The sequence below is a fragment of the Pseudophryne corroboree genome, unplaced genomic scaffold (assembly GCF_028390025.1).
Source record: "Pseudophryne corroboree isolate aPseCor3 unplaced genomic scaffold, aPseCor3.hap2 scaffold_1709, whole genome shotgun sequence".
In the NCBI taxonomy this organism is placed as follows: domain Eukaryota; kingdom Metazoa; phylum Chordata; class Amphibia; order Anura; family Myobatrachidae; genus Pseudophryne; species Pseudophryne corroboree.
In genome coordinates, this window is record NW_026968345.1 from 78,248 (window position 1) to 102,252 (window position 24,005).

General features: G+C 48.0%; 12 non-coding genes across 12 annotated transcripts; 5 read left to right on the forward strand and 7 right to left on the reverse strand.

Moving 5' to 3' along the window:
- Positions 1-3,788: 3,788 nt before the first annotated feature.
- On the forward strand, positions 3,789-3,944 carry LOC135002055 (U1 spliceosomal RNA). The gene has a single exon (XR_010203343.1). It is a non-coding gene; the product is annotated as a U1 spliceosomal RNA (small nuclear RNA).
- Positions 3,945-4,619: 675 nt separating this feature from the next.
- LOC135002049 (U1 spliceosomal RNA) lies at positions 4,620-4,783 on the forward strand. The gene has a single exon (XR_010203337.1). It is a non-coding gene; the product is annotated as a U1 spliceosomal RNA (small nuclear RNA).
- Positions 4,784-4,935: 152 nt separating this feature from the next.
- On the forward strand, positions 4,936-5,098 carry LOC135002053 (U1 spliceosomal RNA). Its single transcript, XR_010203341.1, has one exon. It is a non-coding gene; the product is annotated as a U1 spliceosomal RNA (small nuclear RNA).
- A 675-nt stretch (positions 5,099-5,773) lies between these two features.
- LOC135002058 (U1 spliceosomal RNA) lies at positions 5,774-5,937 on the forward strand. Its single transcript, XR_010203346.1, has one exon. It is a non-coding gene; the product is annotated as a U1 spliceosomal RNA (small nuclear RNA).
- A 152-nt stretch (positions 5,938-6,089) lies between these two features.
- LOC135002054 (U1 spliceosomal RNA) lies at positions 6,090-6,252 on the forward strand. Its single transcript, XR_010203342.1, has one exon. It is a non-coding gene; the product is annotated as a U1 spliceosomal RNA (small nuclear RNA).
- A 9,741-nt stretch (positions 6,253-15,993) lies between these two features.
- Positions 15,994-16,157, reverse strand: LOC135002048 (U1 spliceosomal RNA). The gene has a single exon (XR_010203336.1). It is a non-coding gene; the product is annotated as a U1 spliceosomal RNA (small nuclear RNA).
- Positions 16,158-16,812: 655 nt separating this feature from the next.
- Positions 16,813-16,975, reverse strand: LOC135002051 (U1 spliceosomal RNA). The gene has a single exon (XR_010203339.1). It is a non-coding gene; the product is annotated as a U1 spliceosomal RNA (small nuclear RNA).
- Positions 16,976-17,127: 152 nt separating this feature from the next.
- Positions 17,128-17,291, reverse strand: LOC135002059 (U1 spliceosomal RNA). The gene has a single exon (XR_010203347.1). It is a non-coding gene; the product is annotated as a U1 spliceosomal RNA (small nuclear RNA).
- Positions 17,292-17,964: 673 nt separating this feature from the next.
- LOC135002052 (U1 spliceosomal RNA) lies at positions 17,965-18,127 on the reverse strand. The gene has a single exon (XR_010203340.1). It is a non-coding gene; the product is annotated as a U1 spliceosomal RNA (small nuclear RNA).
- Positions 18,128-18,279: 152 nt separating this feature from the next.
- On the reverse strand, positions 18,280-18,443 carry LOC135002057 (U1 spliceosomal RNA). The gene has a single exon (XR_010203345.1). It is a non-coding gene; the product is annotated as a U1 spliceosomal RNA (small nuclear RNA).
- Positions 18,444-19,114: 671 nt separating this feature from the next.
- LOC135002050 (U1 spliceosomal RNA) lies at positions 19,115-19,277 on the reverse strand. Its single transcript, XR_010203338.1, has one exon. It is a non-coding gene; the product is annotated as a U1 spliceosomal RNA (small nuclear RNA).
- Positions 19,278-19,429: 152 nt separating this feature from the next.
- On the reverse strand, positions 19,430-19,593 carry LOC135002056 (U1 spliceosomal RNA). The gene has a single exon (XR_010203344.1). It is a non-coding gene; the product is annotated as a U1 spliceosomal RNA (small nuclear RNA).
- Positions 19,594-24,005: the final 4,412 nt, after the last annotated feature.

Consider the following 24,005-nt stretch of genomic DNA (forward strand, 5'->3'; position numbering starts at 1 on the left):
CCGATATCTCTCTTTTGCAAAGAGATAGGCATTGGAAAATGCAGGGCTATAACGTGTAGATGAAGCACTAACAGGAGGCTTTAAAATTTTCATTCTAGTGTCTTTCGTTTGGGAGAAAAATGCAAAGGTACAATACAGCTTTTCCTTGCCGATATCTCTCTTTTGCAAAGAGATAGGCATTGGAAAATTCAGGGCTATAACGTGTAGATGAAGCACTAACAGGAGGCTTAAAAAATTTCATTCTAGTGTCCTTCGTTTGGGAGAAAAATGCAAAGGTACAATACAGCTTTTCCTTGCCAATATCTCTCTTTTGCAAAGAGATAGGCATTGGAAAATTCAGGGCTATAACGTGTAGATGAAGCACTAACAGGAGGCTTTAAAATTTTCATTCTAGTGTCTTTCGTTTGGGAGAAAAATGCAAAGGTACAATACAGTTTTTCCTTGCCGATATCTCTCTTTTGCAAAGAGATAGGCATTGGAAAATTCAGGGCTATAACGTGTAGATGAAGCACTAACAGGAGGCTTTAAAAGCACTCTGGGTGTGCTGCTCCTACGATTTCCCCAAATGTGGGACACTTGATTACATAATTTGTGTTTCCTCTGGTCGGCTCTCGTATAATTCAGATCTCTTTGTCTCAGGTCTCTCTCCAGCCTAGTTTGCTGTCTGTTTCCACTTCTCTTTTCTTGAGCCGCTCCCTTCTATGCCCTTGTGCACTATCCTGACTTCCCCGTCTGCTTACTTTGTGCCTTCCAACGCACAATGCAAACTACAGGTAGTGCTGCAGGGCCCACACCCTTTTACTTGCTTTACAGAGCAGCTCTGGAGCTGTTACAGTGCCCAGCTGCTGCAAGAAATCAGCTTGAATGCTTCAGGGGCTGGGGCATAGCCAACATGAGCCCCACACCGAAGGAGGGTGGAGGTGTTTAATGCGAACTAGGGGTCATCCAAGCGCCGCAAAAGGCTGCCATGCCCTGCACACCCCTTTTTTATTTTCATATGCAGACGAGGGTTGAAGCCAACTTTGACCCACTGCTTGGATGACATCACCATATGCATATCCATCTGTGGCAGGCCTTCCCCCAGGAATGCTTGCACTAGTTGTTGCATTTGGTTTGTTGTTTGGGGGTGCTTCAGTATTAGGCAGCCTTCTGCCCTCCCATGTTCATCTGAAAATATATGTTCTCCCTGCAGTTGTTGTCCCAAGATGAGAGTTCCCTTGTGCTGCCTCAGTTGAATCTCCTTTACTTGACAGAGATGTGCATGAGCAGCGGCCCTCCCCAGCCCTATTCCAAATCATACTTATTTTGCATAGGAGATACCATGGTCATGAAGATTTTTCTCCCAGGGTTACTCTAGGGGTTACATTTGGGGAAATCACAGGGGTCAGCATACCCAGAATGCAGTGAATGAACCTCACCCTGGGAGAATAATCTTCATGACCATGGTATCTCCTATGCAAAATAAGTATGATTTGGGATAGAGCAGGGGAGGGCCACTGCTCAGGCACATCTCTGTCAAGTTAAGGAGATTCAACTGAGGCAGCACAAGGGAACTCTCATCTTGGGACAACAACTGCAGGGAGAACATATATTTTCAGATGAACATGGGAGGGCAGAAGGCTGCCTAATACTGAAGCACCCCCAAACAACAAACCAAATGCAACAACTAGTGCAAGCATTCCTGGGGGAAGGCCTGCCACAGATGGATTTGATGGATTTGATTATGAAAAGAGAAAAGGGGCATGCAGGGCATGGCGGCCTTTTGCGGCGCTTGGCTGACCCCTAGTTTGCATTAAACACCTCCACCCTCCGTCGGTGTGGGGCTCTTGTTGGCTATGCCCCAGCACCTGAAGCATTCAAGCTGATTTCTTGCTGCAGCTGGGCACTGTAACAGCTCCAGAGCTGCTCTGTAAGGCAAGTAAAAGGGTGTGGGCCGTGCAGCACTAACTGTAGTTTGCATTGTGCGTTGGAAGGCACAAAGTAAGCAGACAGGAGAAGTCAGGAGAGTGCACAAGGGCATAGAAGGCAGCGGCTCAAGAAAAGAGAAGTGGAAACAAACAGCAAACTAGGCTGGAGAGAGACCTGAGACAAAGAGATCTGAATTATACGAGAGCCGACCAGGGGAAACACAAATTATGCAGTCAAGTTTCCCACAGGAGTATATAGGATACGACCCAGTGGTACCTGACGACATAGATACTAACAGCTATTTAATAACATTATGCTAGAAAGTGATTATTAGCAACATATATATCTATATAAACAACCCCGCCAGGGTTGTGCCTTCAAAAATAATCACACACGGACACGCTTTTTAAACCTTTTTTTCACATCTCTTTATTCTTCTTATGCACATGTATGTTAGTTCTGTGATTTTAACCTTTATGTTTCACTGCAGTTTGGGATAATAATATTAATATTTATCCAATTCTAATACATACTTAATAAAGGTTATATTTTATGTTTCATTCATTCTGTCCAGTGCGTCAACAGTGCAGATTTCTTCTTGTTTTTTCTCCCAAATTCTATAACAATGACAGTAAATGTTGTTTCTTTTCAAACAGAACTTTCTTGACCATGCTTCTTTTTTGAAAGATCTGGGAGCACATGGAAAACAGTACAAACCATGCAGTATCACAAGAGCCTTTATTTGATCTTTCATGAAGATAGAGCAGAATTGAGGACACGTCAACAATTTCTGCCGAAGGTGGTTCATCTTTCCACATGGCGCCTTTGGCCACTGACACCTTCGTTGAGTCAAAGTCTCTGGCTGTGGTCAGAACTTTGAAAATTTATGTCACCAGAACGGTTCAGATTAGGAAAACAGAGGCTCTGTTTGTCCTGTATGCTCCCAACAGGATTGGGTGTCCTGCTTCCATGTAGACCATTATGCGCTGGATCTGTGGTAAGATTCAGCATGCTCATTCCACGGCAGGATTGCCGTTACTGAATTAGGTGAAGACCCATTCTACTAGAAAGGTGGGTTCATCCTGGGCAGCTGGTCGGGGAGTCTCGGCATTGCAACTTTGCCGAGCAGCTATTTAGTAAACACTTTTGCTAAGTTTTAAAAGTTTTAGAGTAAAGGAGATTCAACTGAGGCAGCACAAGGGAACTCCCATCTGGGGACAACAACTGCAGTGAGAACACATATTTTCAGATGAACATGGGAGGGCAGAAGGCTGCCTAATACTGAAGCACCCCCAAACAACAAACCAAATGCAACAACTAGTACAAGCATTCCTGGGGGAAGGTCTGCAGAAGACGGATTTGCATACAGTGATGTCATCCAAGCAGTGGGCCAAAGTTGGCTGGAACCCTCATCTGCATATGAAAAGAGAAAAGGGGTATGCAGGGCGCCGCCATGGCCTTTTGCGGCGCTTGGATGACCCTTAGTTCGCATTAAACACCCCCACCCTCCTTTGGTGTGGGGCTCATGTTGGCCATGCCCCAGCCCCTGAAGCATTCAGGCTGATTTCTTGCAGCAGCTTGGCACTGTAACAGCTCCAGAGCTGCTCTGTAAGGCAAGTAAAAGGGTGTGGGCCCTGCAGCACTACCTGTAGTTTGCATTGTGCATTGGAAGGCACAAAGTAAGCAGACAGGAGGAGAAGTCAGGATAGTTCACAAGGGTATAGAAGGGAGGGGCTCAAGAAAAAAGAAGTGGAAACAGACAGCAAACTAGGCTGGAGAGAGACCTGAGACAAAGAGATCTGAATTATATGAGAGCCGACCAGGGGAAACACAAATTATGCAGTCAAGTTTCCCACATTTGGGGAAATCGCAGGGGCAGCACACCCAGGTGAGATACTATAATCAGGACGGTGCTTCTCCCAGGGCAAGGCTCACCCATTGCACTCTGGGTGTGCTGCTCCTACGATTTCCCCAAATGTGGGACACTTGACTGCATAATTTGTGTTTCCTCTGGTCAGCTCTCGTATAATTCAGATCTCTTTGTCTCAGGTCTCTCTCCAGCCTAGTTTGCTGTCTGTTTCCACTTCTTTTTTTCTTGAGCCCCTCCCTTCTATACCCTTGTGCACTATCCTGACTTCTCCTCCCGTCTGCTTACTTTGTGCCTTCCAATGCACAATGCAAACTACAGGTAGTGCTGCAGGGCCCACACCCTTTTACTTGCCTTACAGAGCAGCTCTGGAGCTGTTACAGTGCCCAGCTGCTGCAAGAAATCAGCTTGAATGCTTCATGGGATGGGGCATGGCCAACATGAGCCCCACACCAAAGGAGGGTGGGGGTGTTTAATGCGATCTAGGGGTCATCCAAGCACCGGAAAAGGCTGCCATGCCCTGCACGCCCCTTTTCTCTTTTAATATGCAGATGAGGGTTGAAGCCAACTTTGACCCACTGCTTGGATAACATCACCATATGCAAATCCATCTGCTGCAGGCCTTCCCCCAGGAATGCTTGCACTAGTTGTTGCATTTGGTTTGTTGTTTGGGGGTGCTTCAGTATTAGGCAGCCTTCTGCCCTCCCATGTTCATCTGAAAATATGTGTTCTCCCTGCAGTTGTTGTCCCCAGATGAGAGTTCCCTTGTGCTGCCTCAGTTGAATCTCCTTTACTTGACAGAGATGTGCCTGAGCAGCGGCCCTCCCCAGCCCTATCCCAAATCATACTTATTTTGCATAGGAGACACCATGGTCATGAAAATTGTTCACCCAGGGTTAGGTTCATTCATTGCATTCTGGGTATGCTGACCCCTGTGATTTCCCCAAATGTGGGAAACTCGCCTGCATTATTTGTTGTAGTGGGGGACTGTGTTTGTGTTTTCCGCTGGTCAGCTCTGGTAAAAGTCAGATTTCTTTGTCTCAGATCTTCCTCTAGCCTTGTTCTTCTTTCGAGAGTTCCATTGTGCTGCCTCAGTTGGATCTCCTTCACTTGACAGGGGGGTGCCCGAGCAGCGACCCTCCCCAGCTCTAGCCCAACTCCTACTTACCTGCCAGGTGAGATACTATGATCAGGAAGTTGCTTCTCCCAGGGCAAGGCTCACCCATTGCACTCTGGGTGTGCTGCTCCTACGATTTCCCCAAATGTGGGACACTTGACTGCATAATTTGTGTTTCCTCTGGTCGGCTCTCGTATAATTCAGATCTCTTTGTCTCAGGTCTTTCTCCAGCCTAGTTTGCTGTCTGTTTCCACTTCTTTTATCTTGAGCCCCTCCCTTCTATACCCTTGTGCACTATCCTGACTTCTCCTCCCGTCTGCTTACTTTGTGCCTTCCAATGCACAATGCAAACTACAGGTAGTGCTGCAGGGCCCACACAATCTTTTACTTGCCTTACAGAGCAGCTCTGGAGCTGTTACAGTGCCCAGCTGCTGCAAGAAATCAGCTTGAATGCTTCAGGGGATGGGGCATGGCCAACATGAGCCCCACACCAAAGGTGGATGGGGGTGTTTAATGCGAACTAGGGGTCATCCAAGCACCGCAAAAGGCCGCCATGCCCTGCACGCCCCTTTTCTCTTTTCATATGCAGATGAGGGTTGAAGCCAACTTTGACCCACTGCTTGGATGACATCACCATATGCAAATCCATCTGCTGCAGGCCTTCCCCCAGGAATGCTTGCACTAGTTGTTGCATTTGGTTTGTTGTTTGGGGGTGCTTCAGTTTTAGGTAGCCTTCTGCCCTCCCATGTTCATCTGAAAATATGTGTTCTCCCTGCAGTTGTTGTCCCCAGATGAGAGTTCCCTTGTGCTGCCTCAGTTGAATCTCCTTTACTTGACAGAGATGTGCCTGAGCAGCGGCCCTCCCAGCCCTATCCAAAATCATACTTATTTTGCATAGGAGACACCATGGTCATGAAGATTGTTCTCCCAGGGTGAGGTTCATTCATTGCATTCTGGGTATGCTGACCCCTGTGATTTCCCCAAATGTGGGAAACTCGCCTGCATTTTTTGTGGTAGTGGGGGACTGTGTTTGTGTTTTCCTCTGGTCAGCTCTGGTAAAAGTCAGATTTCTTTGTCTCATATATTCCTCTAGCCTTGTTCTTCTTTCGAGAGTACCCTTGTGCTGCCTCAGTTGGATCTCCTTCACTTGACAGGGGGGTGCCCGAGCAGTGACCCTCCCCAGCTCTAGCCCAACTCCTACTTACCTGCCAGGTGAGATACTATGATCATGAAGGTGCTTCTCCAAGGGCAAGGCTCACCCATTGCACTCTGGGTGTGCTGCTCCTGCGATTTCCCCAAATGTGGGAAACTTGATTGCATAATTTGTGTTTCCCCTGGTCGGCTCTCGTATAATTCAGATCTCTTTGTCTCAGGTCTCTCTCCAGCCTAGTTTGCTGTCTGTTTCCACTTCTCTTTTCTGGAGCCACTGCCTTCTATGCCCTTGCGCACTATCCTGACTTCTCCCGTCTGCTTACTTTGTGCCTTCCAACACACAATGCGAACTACAGGTAGTGCTGCAGGGCCCACACCCTTTTAGTTGCCTTACAGAGCAGCTCTGGAGCTGTTACAGTGCCCAGCTGCTGCAAGAAATCAGCTTGAATGCTTCAGGGGCTGGGGCATAGCCAACATGAGCCCCACACCAAAGGAGGGTGGGGGTGTTTAATGCGAACTAGGGGTCATCCAAGCACCGCAAAAGGCCGCCATGCCCTGCATGCCCCTTTTCTCTTTTCATATGCAAATGAGGGTTCCAGCCAACTTTGGCCCACTGCTTGGATGACATCACCGTATGCAAATCCGTCTGCTGCAGACCTTCCCCCAGGAATGCTTGTACTAGTTGTTGCATATGGTTTGATATTTGATGGTGCTTCAGTATTAGGCAGCCTTCCGCCCTCCCATGTTCATCTGAAAAGATGTGGTCTCCCTGCAGTTGTTGTCCCCAGACGAGAGTTCCCTTGTGCTTCCTCAGTTGAATCTCCTTAACTTGACGGGGGAGGGGCCGAGCAGCCACCCTCCCCAGCCCTATCCCAACTCATACTTATTTTGCATATGAGATCTCTTGATCATGAAGATTGTTCTCACAGGGTGAAGTTCATCCATTATATTTTAAAATAGGAAGGTACAAATTACATATTTGAATTGCATCTATGTGCTGGATTCAAATGTCCCCCCCCCTTCCTTTCTCAATTGTGCCCATCAGCAGCTATTCTAAGGTTGCTGCCAATGGGTGTGACACATTAATTTCTTCTGTGGGGTACACAGGACTCCACAAGGATTCACATTGGGGTGTAGAGTAGGATCTTGATCTGAGGCACCAACCGGCTCAAAGCTTTTGACTGTTCCCAAGATGCTCAGTGCATCCTCCTCTATAACCCCGCTTCCATGAACAGGGAGCTCAGTTTGTAGTTGGTGCCTTCAGTAGCAGGCCACTTAACAGGGGCCTGCCTCAGGCAGCCTATTCTTAGCTATTCATTTTGACAAGAAAAGAAGAACTTGTTTTATGAGAATCTACAAGGGCTGCAGCAGGCTAGGTCTAATAGACATCTTTACTACAGCTTCATCACTCCCAGCGGCGCTGTATACTCCCGTGCCCTGGTTGCTGGGTCACTGCAGCGGAGGCTCCGGTTTCTTCCTAAGGTCAGTCACACACACACCGCCCTTCCGGATCACGAGGCCGCTGATGAAGGGGAGCGTGGCCGTAGGGGGTGGACCGTGTGCGCACTGGCGTGGACACTGATTACTGGGCAGCCGCTCCACTAGCCACCAGGTACAGTTAAGGAGCACAGGTCTGGGGGTTTTTCTCCTATATTAAACCAATTTTGTACTGCCCGCAGCGCATTGTGATAGGTAATAGGGCCTGATTCAGGTTGGATTGCAATCACAATAAGTGATCCAACTGCAAAAATTGCTAAGAGCATACGCATGTGCCTGCATTTTCTGCGGCACCCCGCAGAGAATGCGATCGCCTCTGCCTGTCAATCGGGGCAGGGGGGGAGAGGGGGGTCAGCAACACTCCATTTCCAAGTCAGGGATGGAGCGGTGCGGGGGCAAGGCTTCAAAATGGGGTCTGCAATGGAGGAGACACAGGGGGCGTGGTCACAGCGGCTGTATGACATCACATTCAGCCGCTGTGATCACAAAAATGGTGGCGGCTTCCTGCGCGCACATACAGTCTGCACCAGCAGGAGGCTACACCATTTTTTATGATCACGCTGAACTGCAGTGCGACTGCAATTACAGCATGGTCAAGAAGGGAGGCGTCATGCTGGGTGGCCATAAGAGATGAGCGGGTTCGGTTCCTCGGAATCCGAACCCGCCCGAACTTCACCCTTTTTTGCACGGGTCCGAGCAGACTCGGATCCTCCCGCCTTGCTCGGTTAACCCGAGCGCGCCCGAACGTCATCATCCCGCTGTCGGATTCTCACGAGACTTGGATTCTATATAAGGAGCCGCGCGTCGCCGCCATTTTCACACATGCATTGAGATTGATAGGGAGAGGACGTGGCTGGCGTCCTCTCCGTTTAGATTAGAAGATAGAGACGAGTGACATTTGATTTACTACTAATTTGGGGAGCAGTTGAACTTGTCAGGAGTACTCAGTAGTGTAGAGTTTTGCTGATAGTGACCACCAGTTTTATTATTTATAATCCGTTCTCTGCCTGAAAAAAAACGATACACATACCATATCTGTGCTCAGCCTCAGTGTGCTGCATGATATATCATCTATGTATATCTGACTGTGCTGAGTGCTCACTGCTCACACAGCTTAATTGTGGGGGAGACTGGGGAGCAGTTATAGCAGGAGTACAGTGAACACTTTTGCTGCCAGTGTGACCACCAGTATATTGTCTGCCTGAAAAAGTTAAACACTCCTGTGGTGTTTTTTTTTTATTCTATAAACGCATTCTGCTGACAGTGTCCAGCAGGTCCGTCATACATATATTATATAAATATTTATCTGCAGTAGTGTTATATTTTTTTTTTCATCTTTATCATCTCTATATTAGCAGACGCAGTACGGTAGTCCACGGCTGTGGCTATCTCTGTGTCGTCAGTGCTCGTCCATAATTGTATACCTACCTACCTGTGGTGGGTTTTTTTTTTCTATCTTCTTCATACTAGTAGTTTAGGAGTCTACTGACAGTGTCCACCAGGTCCATCATTATATTATATACCTACAGTAGTAATATATTTATTATATTATCTATACTAGTAGACGCAGTACGGTAGTCCACGGCTGTGGCTATCTCTGTGTCGTCAGTGCTCGTCCATAATTGTATACCTACCTACCTGTGGTGGGTTTTTTTTTTATCTTCTTCATACTAGTAGTTTAGCAGTCTGCTGACAGTGTCCACCAGGTCCGTCATTATATTATATACCTACAGTAGTAATATATTTATTATATTATCTATACTAGCAGACGCAGTACGGTAGTCCACGGCTGTACCTACCTCTGTGTCGTCAGTGCTCGTCCATAATTGTATACCTACCTGTGGTGGGGTTTTTTTTTCTATCTTCTTCATACTAGTAGTTTAGGAGTCTGCTGACAGTGTCCACCAGGTCCGTCATTATATTATATACCTACAGTAGTAATATATTTAGTATATTATCTATACTAGCAGACGCAGTACGGTAGTTCACGGCTGTACCTACCTCTGTGTCGTCACTCGTCCATAATTGTATACCTAACTGTGGTGGTTTTTTTTTTCTATCTTCTTCATACTAGTAGTTTAGCAGTCTGCTGACAGTGTCCACCAGGTCCGTCATTATATTATATATACCTACAGTAGTTATATATATTTTTTTTTATATCATTAATTATCATCTCTATACTAGCAGACGCAGTACGGTAGTCCACGGCTGTGGCTATCTCTGTGTCGTCAGTGCTCGTCCATAATTGTATACCTACCTACCTGTGGTGGAAGTTTTTTTCTATCTTCTTCATACTAGTAGTTTAGCAGTCTGCTGACAGTGTCCACCAGGTCCGTCATTATATTATATATACCTACAGTAGTTATATATATTTTTTTTTTATATCATTAATTATCATCTCTATACTAGCAGACGCAGTACGGTAGTCCACGGCTGTAGCTACCTCTGTGTCGTCAGTCACTCGTCATCCATAAGTATACTAGTATCCATCCATCTCCATTGTTTACCTGAGGTGCCTTTTAGTTGTGCCTATTAAAATATGGAGAACAAAAATGTTGAGGTTCCAAAAATAGGGAAAGATCAAGATCCACTTCCACCTCGTGCTGAAGCTGCTGCCACTAGTCATGGCCGAGACGATGAAATTCCATCAACGTCGTCTGCCAAGGCCGATGCCCAATGTCATAGTACAGAGCATGTAAAATCCAAAACACAAAAGATCAGTAAAAAAAGGACTCAAAAATCTAAATAAAAATCGTCGGAGGAGAAGCGTAAACTTGCCAATATGCCATTTACCACACGGAGTGGCAAGGAACGGCTGAGGCCCTGGCCTATGTTCATGGCTAGTGGTTCAGCTTCACATGAGGATGGAAGCACTCAGCCTCTCGCTAGAAAAATGAAAAGACTTAAGCTGGCAAAAGCACAGCAAAGAACTGTGCGTTCTTCAAAATCACAAATCCACAAGGAGAGTCCAATTGTGTCGGTTGCGATGCCTGACCTTCCCAACACTGGACGTGAAGAGCATGCACCTTCCACCATTTGCATGCCCCCTGCAAGTGCTGGAAGGAGCACCCGCAGTCCAGTTCCTGATAGTCAGATTGAAGATGTCAGTGTTGAAGTACACCAGGATGAGGAGGATATGGGTGTTGCTGGCGCTGGGGAGGAAATTGACAAGGAGGATTCTGATGGTGAGGTGGTTTGTTTAAGTCAGGCACCCGGCGAGACACCTGTTGTCCGTGGGAGGAATATGGCCATTGACATGCCTGGTGAAAATACCAAAAAAATCAGCTCTTCGGTGTGGAAGTATTTCAACAGAAATGCGGACAACAGGTGTCAAGCCGTGTGTTGCCTTTGTCAAGCTGTAATAAGTAGGGGTAAGGACGTTAACCACCTCGGAACATCCTCCCTTATACGTCACCTGCAGCGCATTCATCATAAGTCAGTGACAAGTTCAAAAACTTTGGGCGACAGCGGAAGCAGTCCACTGACCAGTAAATCCCTTCCTCTTGTAACCAAGCTCACGCAAACCACCCCACCAACTCCCTCAGTGTCAATTTCCTCCTTCCCCAGGAATGCCAATAGTCCTGCAGGCCATGTCACTGGCAATTCTGACGAGTTCTCTCCTGCCTGGGATTCCTCCGATGCATCCTTGAGTGTAACGCCTACTGCTGCTGGCGCTGCTGTTGTTGCTGCTGGGAGTCGATGGTCATCCCAGAGGGGAAGTCGTAAGACCACTTTTACTACTTCCACCAAGCAATTGACTGTCCAACAGTCCTTTGCAAGGAAGATGAAATATCACAGCAGTCATCCTGCTGCAAAGCGGATAACTGAGGCCTTGGCATCCTGGGCAGTGAGAAACGTGGTTCCGGTATCCATCATTACTTCAGAGCCAACTATAGACTTGATTGAGGTACTGTGTCCCCGGTACCAAATACCATCTAGGTTCCATTTCTCTAGGCAGGCGATACCGAAAATGTACACAGACCTCAGAAAAAGACTCACCAGTGTCCTAAAAAATGCAGTTGTACCCAATGTCCACTTAACCACGGACATGTGGACAAGTGGAGTAGGGCAGACTCAGGACTATATGACTGTGACAGCCCACTGGGTAGATGTATTGACTCCCGCCGCAAGAACAACAGCGGCGGCACCAGTAGCAGCATCTCGCAAACGCCAACTCTTTCCTAGGCAGGCTACGCTTTGTATCACCGCTTTCCAGAATACGCACACAGCTGAAAACCTCTTACGGCAACTGAGGAAGATCATCACAGAATGGCTTACCCCAATTGGACTCTCCTGTGGATTTGTGGCATCGGACAACACCAGCAATATTGTGCGTGCATTATATCTGGGCAAATTCCAGCACGTCCCATGTTTTGCACATACCTTGAATTTGGTGGTGCAGAATTATTTAAAAAACGACAGGGGCGTGCAAGAGATGCTGTCGGTGGCCACAAGAATTGCGGGACACTTTCGGCGTACAGGCACCACGTACAGAAGACTGGAGCAACACCAAAAACGCCTGAACCTGCCCTGCCATCATCTGAAGCAAGAAGTGGTAACGAGGTGGAATTCAACCCTCTATATGCTTCAGAGGATGGAGGAGCAGCAAAAGGCCATTCAAGCCTATACATCTGACCACGATATAGGAGGTGGAATGCACCTGTCTCAAGCGCAGTGGAGAATGATTTCAACGTTGTGCAAGGTTCTGCAACCTTTTGAACTTGCCACACGTGAAGTCAGTTCAGACACTGCCAGCCTGAGTCAGGTCATTCCCGTCATCAGGCTTTTGCAGAAGAAGCTGGAGACATTGAAGGAGGAGCTAAGACAGAGCGATTCCGCTAGGCATGTGGGACTTGTGGATGGAGCCCTTCATTCGCTTAACCAGGATTCACGGGTGGTCAATCTGTTGAAATCAGAGCACTACATTTTGGCCACCGTGCTCGATCCTAGATTTAAAACCTACGTTGTATCTCTCTTTCCGGCAGACACAAGTCTGCAGGGGTTCAAAGACCTGCTGGTGAGAAAATTATCAAGTCAAGCGGAACTTGATCGGTCAACAGCTCCTCCTTCACATTCTCCCGCAATTGGGGGTGCGAGGAAAAGGCTCAGAATTCCGAGCCCACCCGCTGGCGGTGATGCAGGGCAGTCTGGAGCGACTGCTGATGCTGACATCTGGTCCGGACTGAAGGACCTGCCAACGATTACGGACATGTCGTCTACTGTCACTGCATATGATTCTCTCACCATTGAAAGAATGGTGGAGGATTATATGAGTGACCGCATCCAAGTAGGCACGTCAGACAGTCCGTACGTATACTGGCAGGAAAAAGAGGCAATTTGGAGGCCCTTGCACAAACTGGCTTTATTCTACCTAAGTTGCCCTCCCACAAGTGTGTACTCCGAAAGAGTGTTTAGTGCCGCCGCTCACCTTGTCAGCAATCGGCGTACGAGGTTACTTCCAGAAAATGTGGAGAAGATGATGTTCATTAAAATGAATTATAATCAATTTCTCCGTGGAGACATTGACCAGCAGCAATTGCCTCCACAAAGTACACAGGGAGCTGAGATGGTGGATTCCAGTGGGGACGAATTGATAATCTGTGAGGAGGGGGATGTACACGGTGATGAATCGAAGGATGATGATGAGGTGGACATCTTGCCTCTATAGAGCCAGTTTGTGCAAGGAGAGATTAATTGCTTCTTTTTTGGTGGGGGTCCAAACCAACCCGTCATTTCAGTCACAGTCGTGTGGCAGACCCTGTCACTGAAATGATGGGTTGGTTAAAGTGTGCATGTCCTGTTTATACAACATAAGGGTGGGTGGGAGGGCCCAAGGCAATTCCACCTTGCACCTCTTTTTTCTTTTATTTTTCTTTGCGTCATGTGCTGTTTGGGGAGTGTTTTTTGGAAGGGCCATCCTGCGTGACACTGCAGTGCCACTCCTAGATGGGCCAGGTGTTTGTGTCGGCCACTTGGGTCGCTGAGCTTAGTCACACAGCTACCTCATTGCGCCTCTTTTTTTCTTTGCGTCATGTGCTGTTTGGGGAGTGTTTTTTGGAAGGGCAATCCTGCGTGACACTGCAGTGACACTCCTAGATGGGCCAGGTGTTTGTGTCGTCCACTTGGGTCGCTGAGCTTAGTCACACAGCTACCTCATTGCGCCTCTTTTTTTCTTTGCGTCATGTGCTGTTTGGGGAGTGTTTTTTGGAAGGGCCATCCTGCGTGACACTGCAGTGCCACTCCTAGATGGGCCAGGTGTTTGTGTCGGCCACTTGGGTCGCTGAGCTTAGTCACACAGCTACCTCATTGCGCCTCTTTTTTTCTTTGCGTCATGTGCTGTTTGGGGAGTGTTTTTGGAAGGGCCATCCTGCGTGACACTGCAGTGCCACTCCTAGATGGGCCAGGTGTTTGTGTCGGCCACTTGGGTCGCTGAGCTTAGTCACACAGCTACCTCATTGCGCCTCTTTTTTTCTTTGCGTCATGTGCTGTTTGGGGAGTGTTTTTTGGAAGGGCCATCCTGCGTGACACTGCAGTGCCACTCCTAGATGGGCCAGGTGTTTGTGTCGGCCACTTGGGTCGCTGAGCTTAGTCACACAGCTACCTCATTGCGCCTCTTTTTTTCTTTGCGTCATGTGCTGTTTGGGGAGTGTTTTTTGGAAGGGCCATCATGCGTGACACTGCAGTGCCACTCCTAGATGGGCCAGGTGTTTGTGTCGGCCACTTGGGTCACTGAGCTTAGTCATCCAGCGACCTCGGTGCAAATTTTAGGACTAAAAATAATATTGTGAGGTGTGAGGTGTTAAGAATAGACTGAAAATGAGTTGAAATTATGGTTATTGAGGTTAATAATACTTTGGGATCAAAATGACTCCCAAATTCTATGATTTAAGCTGTTTTTTAGGGTTTTTTGAAAAAAACACCCGAATCCAAAACACACCCGAATCCGACAAAAAAAATTCGGTGAGGTTTAGCCAAAACGCGTTCGAACCCAAAACACGGCCGCGGAACCGAACCCAAAACCAAAACACAAAACCCGAAAAATTTCCGGTGCACATCTCTAGTGGCCATGCCATGTCACTGTGCAGGAGCCAGCACCGCTCACACACTAGTCCCCGGTGCAGCCCCCAACCCCCGGGACACCCGGAGCAACAAAATGTAGATTCAGGCCACCAGGCAACGCCCCTACCTATGAAACCATGCCTCCTTTTTACCATTGCGCTGCTTATCTGCGCGCACTGCATTACAATCTCCCTCGCCACCTCTCTGGGTGTCACCAGTGATAGTGACACCTCTGCCATGCTTGTAGCAGCTGGTCCTAAGATCTACGCCTCAAGCCCTGAGTGTTTGCCCTTGTGACTTGTTGATCATCATAGCAAAGCAGATGCTTACAGAAAACTGCAGGGGCTTAGATTGAAAATAAAAAAAATTGATGGGTATAAGGTAGAGAGGAGCGGGTTCGGTTCTCCGAGAACCGAATTCCCCACGAACTCCACGTGGTTTACACTGGTACGAGGCAGGCTCGGTTGTTCCCGCCTGACTCGGAAAACCTGAACAAGGGAAAATGTCATCATCCCGCTGTCGGATTCTCGCGAGATTCGGATTCCATATAAAGAGCTGCGCGTTGCCGCCATTTTTACTCGTGCATTGAAGAGAGAGCGGAGAGGACGTGGCTATGTTCTCTCAGTGGAAATCTCAATATCAGTGCTCAGTATCAGTGGATACTTATTGCTGCTCAGTAATACTAGTAGTGTGTCTCTCCTGCTCAGTGTCAGTTCTCAGTAGTATCCTCATCAGTGCTCAGTATCACTGCTCATTGTCTTGTGCTGCATTGTTGTGCTCAGCATACTACAGTACATTACTAATAGTCCAGTGCTGCATCTTGCTGCTCAGTGTCAGTTCTAGTATCCTCATCAGTGCTCACTATCCCTGCTCATTGCATTGTGGTGTTCTGTATACTACAGTAACATAGTAATATAGTAACATATAGTAACATAGTTTTTGAGGTTGAATAGAGGCAAATTGCCCATCGTGTTCAACCTGTTTTAAGTTGTGATGATTCTACATACTTGCTGAATAATGTTATATGACTACTTAGCTACTACAACTCATGTTACCCCCGGATTAACCATGTTGATATTTTAAGTATTATAACCTTGGATAGCTTTTTCATTCAGAAATTTATCCATTCCTTTTTTAAATCCAATTACAGAGTCCGCCATTACCACCTTCCCTGGCAGGGAATTCCACATCCTGATTGCCCTAACAGTGAAGATCATAGTATCTCACCTGGCAGGTAAGTAGGAGTTGGGCCAGAGCTGTGGAGGATTGCTGCTCGGGCACCCCCTGTCAAGTGAAGGAGATCCAACTGAGGCAGCACAAGGGAACTCTCGAAAGAAGAACAAGGCTAGAGGAAGATCTGAGACAAAGAAATCTGACTTTTACCAGAGCTGACCAGAGGAAAGCACAAACACAGTCCCCCACTACCACAAATAATGCAGTCGAGTTTCCCACATTTGGGGAAATCACAGGGGTCAGCATACCCAGAATGCAATGAATGAACCTCACCCTGGGAGAACAATCTTCATGACCATGGTATCGCCTATGCAAAATAAGTATGATTTGGGATAGGGCTGGGGAGGGCCGCTGCTCAGGCACATCTCTGTCAAGTAAAGGAGATTCAACTGAGGCAGCACAAGGGAACTCTCATCTGGGGACAACAACTGCAGGGAGAACACATATTTTCAGATGAACATGGGAGGGCAGAAGGCTGCCTAATACTGAAGCACCCCCAAACAACAAACCAAATGCAACAACTAGTACAAGCATTCCTGGGGGAAGTTCTGCAGAAGACGGATTTGCATACGGTGATGTCATCCAAGCAGTGGGCCAAAGTTGGCTGGAACCCTCATCTGCATATGAAAAGAGAAAAGGGGTATGCAGGGCATGGCGGCCTTTTGCGGCGCTTGGATGACCCTTAGTTCGCATTAAACACCCCCACCCTCCTTCGGTGTGGGGCTCATGTTGCCAATGCCCCAGCCCCTGAAGCATTCAAGCTGATTTCTTACAGCAGCTTGGCACTGTAACAGCTCCAGAGCTGCTCTGTAAGGCAAGTAAAAGGGTGTGTAGTTTGCATTGTGCATTGGAAGGCACAAAGTAAGCAGACAGGAGGAGAAGTCAGGATAGTGCACAAGGGTATAAAAGGGAGGGGCTCAAGAAAAAAGAAGTGGAAACAGACAGCAAACTAGGCTGGAGAGAGACCTGAGACAAAGAGATCTGAATTATACGAGAGCCGACCAGGGGAAACACAAATTCTGCAGTCAAGTTTCCCACATTTGGGGAAATCGCAGGGGCAGCACACCCAGAGTGCAATGGGTGAGCCTTGCCCTGGGAGAAGCACCTTCATGATCATAGTATCTCACCTGGCAGGTAAGTAGGAGTTGGGCTTGAGCTGGGGAGGGTCGCTGCTCGGGCACCCCCCTGTCAAGTGAAGGAGATCCAACTGAGGCAGCACAAGGGAACTCTCGAAAGAAGAACAAGGCTAGAGGAAGATCTGAAACAAAGAAATCTGACTTTTACCAGAGCTGACCAGAGGAAAACACAAACACAGTCCCCCACTACCACAAATAATGCAGTCGAGTTACCCACATTTGGGGAAATCACAGGGGTCAGCATACCCAGAATGCAATGAATGAACCTCACCCTGGGAGAATAATCTTCATGACCATGGTATCTCCTATGCAAAATAAGTATGATTTGGGATAGGGCTGGGGAGGGCCGCTGCTCAGGCACATCTCTGTCAAGTAAAGGAGATTCAACTGAGGCAGCACAAGGGAACTCTCATCTGGGACAACAACTGCAGGGAGAACACATATTTTCAGATGAACATGGGAGGGCAGAAGGCTGCCTAATACTGAAGCACCCCCAAACAACAAACCAAATGCAACAACTAGTGCAAGCATTCCTGGGGGAAGGCCTGCCGCAGATTGATTTGCATATGGTGATGTCATCCAAGCAGTGGGTCAAAGTTGGCTTCAACCTTCGTCTGCATATGAAAAGAGAAAAGGGGCGTGCAGGGCATGGCGGCCTTTTGCGGTGCTTGGATGACCCTTAGTTTGCATTAAACACCCCCACCCTCCTTCGGTGTGGGTCTCATGTTGGCCATGCCCCAGCCCCTGAAGCATTCAAGCTGATTTCTTGCAGCAGCTTGGCACTGTAACAGCTCCAGAGCTGCTCTGTAAGGCAAGTAAAAGGGTGTGGGCCCTGCAGCACTACCTGTAGTTTGCATTGTGCATTGGAAGGCACAAAGTAAGCAGACAGGAGGAGAAGTCAGGATAGTGCACAAGGGTATAAAAGGGAGGGGCTCAAGAAAAAAGAAGTGGAAACAGACAGCAAACTAGGCTGTAGAGAGACCTGAGACAAAGAGATCTGAATTATACAAGAGCCGACCAGGGGAAACACAAATTCTGCAGTCAAGTTTCCCACATTTGGGGAAATCGCAGGGGCAGCACACCCAGAGTGCAATGGGTGAGCCTTGCCCTGGGAGAAGCACCTTCATGATCATAGTATCTCACCTGGCAGGTAAGTAGGAGTTGGGCTAGAGCTGGGGAGGGTCGCTGCTCGGGCACCCCCCTGTCAAGTGAAGGAGATCCAACTGAGGCAGCACAAGGGAACTCTCGAAAGAAGAACAAGGCTAGAGGAAGATCTGAGACAAAGAAATCTGACTTTTACCAGAGCTGACCAGAGGAAAACACAAACACAGTCCCCCACTACAACAAATAATGCAGTCGAGTTACCCACATTTGGGGAAATCACAGGGGTCAGCATACCCAGAATGCAATGAATGAACCTCACCCTGGGAGAACAATCTTCATGACCATGGTATCTCCTATGCAAAATAAGTATGATTTGGGATAGGGCTGGGGAGGGCCGCTGCTCAGGCACATCTCTGTCAAGTAAAGGAGATTCAACTGAGGCAGCACAAGGGAACTCTCATCTGGGGACAACAACTGCAGGGAGAACACATATTTTCAGATGAACATGGGAGGGAAGAAGGCTGCCTAATACTGAAGCACCCCCAAACAACAAACCAAATGCAACAACTAGTGCAAGCATTCCTGGGGGAAGGCCTGCAGCAGATGGATTTGCATATGGTGATGTCATCCAAGCAGTGGGTCAAAGTTGGCTTCAACCCTCGTCTGCATATGAAAAGAGAAAAGCGGCGTGCAGGGCATGGCGGCCTTTTGCGGCGCTTGGATGACCCCTAGTTCGCATTAAACACCTCCACCCTCCTTCGGTGTGGGGCTCATGTTGGCTATGCCCCAGCCCCTGAAGCATACAAGCTGATTTCTTGCAGCAGCTGGGCACTGAAACAGCTCTAGAGCTGCTCTGTACGGCAAGTAAAAGGGTGTGGGCCCTGCAGCACTACCTGTAGTTTGCATTGTGCATTGGAAGGCACAAAGTAAGCAGACGGGAGAAGTCAGGATAGTGCGCAAGGGCATAGAAGGGAGCAGCTCAAAAAAAGAGAAGTGGAAACAGACAGCAAACTAGGCTGGAGAGAGACCTGAGACAAAGAGATCTGAACTATACGAGAGCCGACCAGGGGAAACACAAATTATGCAGTCAAGTTTCCCACATTTGGGGAAATCGCAGGAGCAGCACACCCAGAGTGCAATGGGTGAGCCTTGCCCTGGGAGAAGCACCTTCATGATCATAGTATCTCACCTGGCAGGTAAGTAGGATTTGGGCTAGAGCTGGGGAGGGTCGCTGCTCGGGTACCCCCCTGTCAAGTGAAGGAGATCCAACTGAGGCAGCACAAGGGAACTCTCGAAAGAAGAACAAGGCTAGAGGAAGATCTGAGACAAAGAAATCTGACTTTTACCAAAGCTGACCAGAGGAAAGCACAAACACAGTCCCCCACTACCACAAATAATGCAGTCGAGTTTCCCACATTTGGGGAAATCACAGGGGTCAGCATACCCAGAATGCAATGAATGAACCTCACCCTGGGAAAACAATCTTCATGACCATGGTATCGCCTATGCAAAATAAGTATGATTTGGGATAGGGCTGGGGAGGGCCGCTGCTCAGGCACATCTCTGTCAAGTAAAGGAGATTCAACTGAGGCAGCACAAGGGAACTCTCATCTGGGGACAACAACTGCAGGGAGAACACATATTTTCAGATGAACATGGGAGGGCAGAAGGCTGCCTAATACTGAAGCAACCCCAAACAACAAACCAAATGCAACAACTAGTGCAAGCATTCCTGGGGGAAGGCCTGCAGCAGATGGATTTGCATATGGTGATGTCATCCAAGCAGTGGGTCAAAGTTGGCTTCAACCCTCGTCTGCATGTGAAAAGAGAAAAGGGGCGTGCAGGGCATGGCGGCCTTTTGCGGCGCTTGGATGACCCCTAGTCCGCATTAAACACCTCCACCCTCCTTCGGTGTGGGGCTCATGTTGGCTATGCCTCAGCCCCTGAAGCATTCAAGCTGATTTCTTGCAGCAGCTGGGCTCTGTAACAGCTCCAGAGCTGCTCTGTACGGCAAGTAAAAGGGTGTGGGCCCTGCAGCACTACCTGTAGTTTGCATTGTGCATTGGAAGGCACAAAGTAAGCAGACGGGAGAAGTCAGGATAGTGCGCAAGGGCATAGAAGGGAGCAGCTCAAGAAAAGAGAAGTGGAAACAGACAGCAAACTAGGCTGGAGAGAGACCTGAGACAAAGAGATCTGAATTATACGAGAGCCGACCAGGGGAAACACAAATTATGCAGTCAAGTTTCCCACATTTGGGGAAATCGCAGGAGCAGCACACCCAGAGTGCAATGGGTGAGCCTTGCTGTCACGTTTGAATAGAGAAAGGAGGATCACAAATTATATGTGATCTAAGGTGTGGTGATTACCTGCAGGAATAATCACCAATAATGTTTTCAAGTGACTGTATATATATAATTTTGTATTCTTTCAGCCGAGATGTGACAACATGGCTGACATGCAATGTCCTGCATTTGACCCCCATAGGTCCAGGCCAAGAGAGATCTGCAGTCCATTTAAAGTAATCCAAAACTGGGATTGATATTTTAGCTTTTATTTTTACTTAAAGTACAATAACTTGTACCATTTTAATTTGTTTTAATAGTATATTGACAGTATTGTTTTCTTTCAAAAATCCACTTAATTTTCTTTACCCTATTATTAAAATGGTAATTGACAAAAACAAACTACATTGTCACCAGAAGAGCAATACAAAATGTACAAGTGATATATTAAAATCATCTTTCCAGCTTGAATTTCAATGATGCATTGGGGCAAAAATTTTGTGAGAAACATCTTCACCCTTAAATAAAGATTTTCTTAATTCCTTACCTGTGTGCTAATTAGATATCACCTTGTTTTCACATTAAACAGACTTCCACATGAGAAAGCAGCATGAGAATGCTTATTAGCCTTTGTCAGTATGTACTTTTGCAAAGTGTCGCTCTGGCGCAATCAGTTAGTGTGTACGGCTATTAACCAAAAGGTTTGTGGTTCAATCCCACCCAGGGATGTAATTGACCTTGTTATCAGATTTTGGTGATCTTTAAGTAGACAAGTCAAAATTTCGAAAACCCCTGTTATGGTGTAGGGTACCTGGCCTTCTTGCTGCAATTGTTCATGCCGTTGGCTTGTGTTCTGTTGAATGACACGTTCTGCCACGTTCTGCGGCATGCTTAAGGTGTGAGCTGGTAAGATGCTCACCTTAGTTTAACAATAAATCATTTCCTCGAAATGTCCGTCTCCCTGGGCACAGTTCCTATAACTGGAGTCTGGAGGAGGGGCATAGAGGGAGGAGCCAGTTCACACCCTTTGAAAGTCTTAAAGTGCCCATGTCTCTTGCGGATCCCATCTATACCCCATGGTTCTTAATGTGACCCCAGCATCCTTTACGGACTAAGAGAAAAGGATGCCCTTGTGTACTATCCTGACTTCTCCTCCCGTATTGTGCCTTCCAACGCACAATGCGAACTACAGGTGGTGCTGCAGGGCCCACACCCTTTTACTTGCCTTACAGAGCAGCTCTGGAGCTGTTACAGTGCCCAGCTGCTGCAAGAAATCAGCATGAATGCTTCAGGGGATGGGGCATGGCCAACATGAGCCCCACACCAAAGGAGGGTGGGGGTGTTTAATGCGAACTAGGGGTCATCCAAGCACTGCAAAAGGCCGCCATGCCCTGCATGCCCCTTTTCTCTTTTTATATGCAGATGAGGGTTCCAGCCAACTTTGGCCCACTGCTTGGATGACATCACCGTATGCAAATCCGTCTGCTGCAGACCTTCCCCCAGGAATGCTTGTACTAGTTGTTGCATATGGTTTGATATTTGATGGTGCTTCAGTATTAGGCAGCCTTCCGCCCTCCCATGTTCATCTGAAAAGATGTGGTCTCCCTGCAGTTGTTGTCCCCAGACGAGAGTTCCCTTGTGCTTCCTCAGTTGAATCTCCTTAACTTGACGGGGGAGGGGCTGCCCGAGCTGCCACCCTCCCCAGCCCTATCCCAACTCATACTTATTTTACATATTAGATCTCTTGATCATGAAGATTGTTCTCACAGGGTGAGGTTCATCCATTATATTTTAAAATAGGAAGGTACAAATTACATATTTGAATTGCATCTATGTGCTGGATTCAAATGCCCCCCCCCCCTTCCTTTCTCAATTGTGCCCGTCAGCAGCTATTCTAAGGTTGCTGCCAATGGGTGTGACACATTAATTTCTTCTGTGGGGTACACTGGACTCCACAAGGATTCACATTGGGGTGTAGAGTAGGATCTTGATCTGAGGCACCAACCGGCTCAAAGCTTTTGACTGTTCCCAAGATGCTCAGCGCATCCTCCTCTATAACCCCGCTTCCATGAACAGGGAGCTCAGTTTGTAGTTGGTGCCTTCAGTAGCAGGCCACTTAACAGGGGCCTGCCTCAGGCAGCCTATTCTTAGCTATTAATTTTGACAAGAAAAGAAGAACTTGTTTTATGAGAATCTACAAGGGCTGCAGCAGGCTAGGTCTAATAGACATCTTTACTGCAGCTTCATCACTCCCAGCGGCGCTGTATACTCCCGTGCCCTGGTTGCTGGGTCACTGCAGCGGAGGCTCCGGTTTCTTCCTAAGGTCAGTCACACACACACCGCCCTTCCGGATCACGAGGCCGCTGATTAAGGGGAGCGTGGCCGTAGGGGGTGGGCCGTGTGCGCACTGGGGTGGACACTGATTACTGGGCAGCCGCTCCACTAGCCACCAGGTACAGTTAAGGAGCACAGGTCTGGGGGTTTTTCTCCTATATTAACCCAATTTTGTACTGCCCGCAGCGCTATGTGATAGGTAATAGGGCCTGATTCAGGTTGGATTGCAATCACAATAAGCAATCCAACTGCAAAAATTGCTAAGAGCATACGCATGTGCCTGCATGCGATCGCCTCTGCCTGTCAATCGGGGCAGGGGGGGAGAGTGGGGTCAGCAACACTCCATTTCCAAGTCAGGGATGGAGCAGTGCGGGGGCAAGGCTTCAAAATGGGGTCTGCAATGGAGGAGACACAGGGGGCGTGGTCACAGCGGCTGTATGACATCACATTCAGCCGCTGTGATCACAAAAATGGTGGCGGCTTCCTGCGCGCACATACAGTCTGCACCAGCAGGAGGCTACACCATTGTTTATGATCACGCTGAACTGCAGTGCGACTGCAATTACAGCATGGTCAAGAAGGGAGGTGTCATACTGGGTGGCCATGCCCTGTCACTGTGCAGGAGCCAGCACCGCTTACACACTAGTCCCTGGGTGCAGCCCCCAACCCCCGGGACACCCGGAGCAACAAAATGTAGATTCAGGCCACCAGGCCACGCCCCTACCTATGAAATCATGCCTCCTTTTTACCATTGCGCTGCTTATTTGCACGCACTGCATTACAATCTCCCTCGCCACCTCTCTGGGTGTCACCAGTGATAGTGACACCTCTGCCATGCTTGTAGCAGCTGGTCCAAAGATCTATGCCTCAAGCCCTGAGTGTTTGCCCTTGTGACTTGTTGATCATCATAGCGAAGCAGATGCTTACAGAAAACTGCAGGGGCTTAGATTGAAAATAAAAAAAATTGATGGGTATAAGGTAGAGAGGAGCGGGTTCGGTTCTCCGAGAACCGAATTCCCCACGAACTCCACGTGGTTTACACTGGTCTGAGGCAGGCTCGGTTGTTCCCGCCTGACTCGGAAAACCTGAACAAGGGAAAATGTCATCATCCCGCTGTCGGATTCTCGCGAGATTCGGATATTATATATAGAGCTGCGCGTTGCCGCCATTTTTACTCGTGCATTGAAGAGAGAGCGGAGAGGACGTGGCTATGTTCTCTCAGTGGAAATCTCAATATCAGTGCTCAGTATCAGTGGTTACTTATTGCTGCTCAGTAATACTAGTAGTGTGTCTCTCCTGCTCAGTGTCAGTTCTCA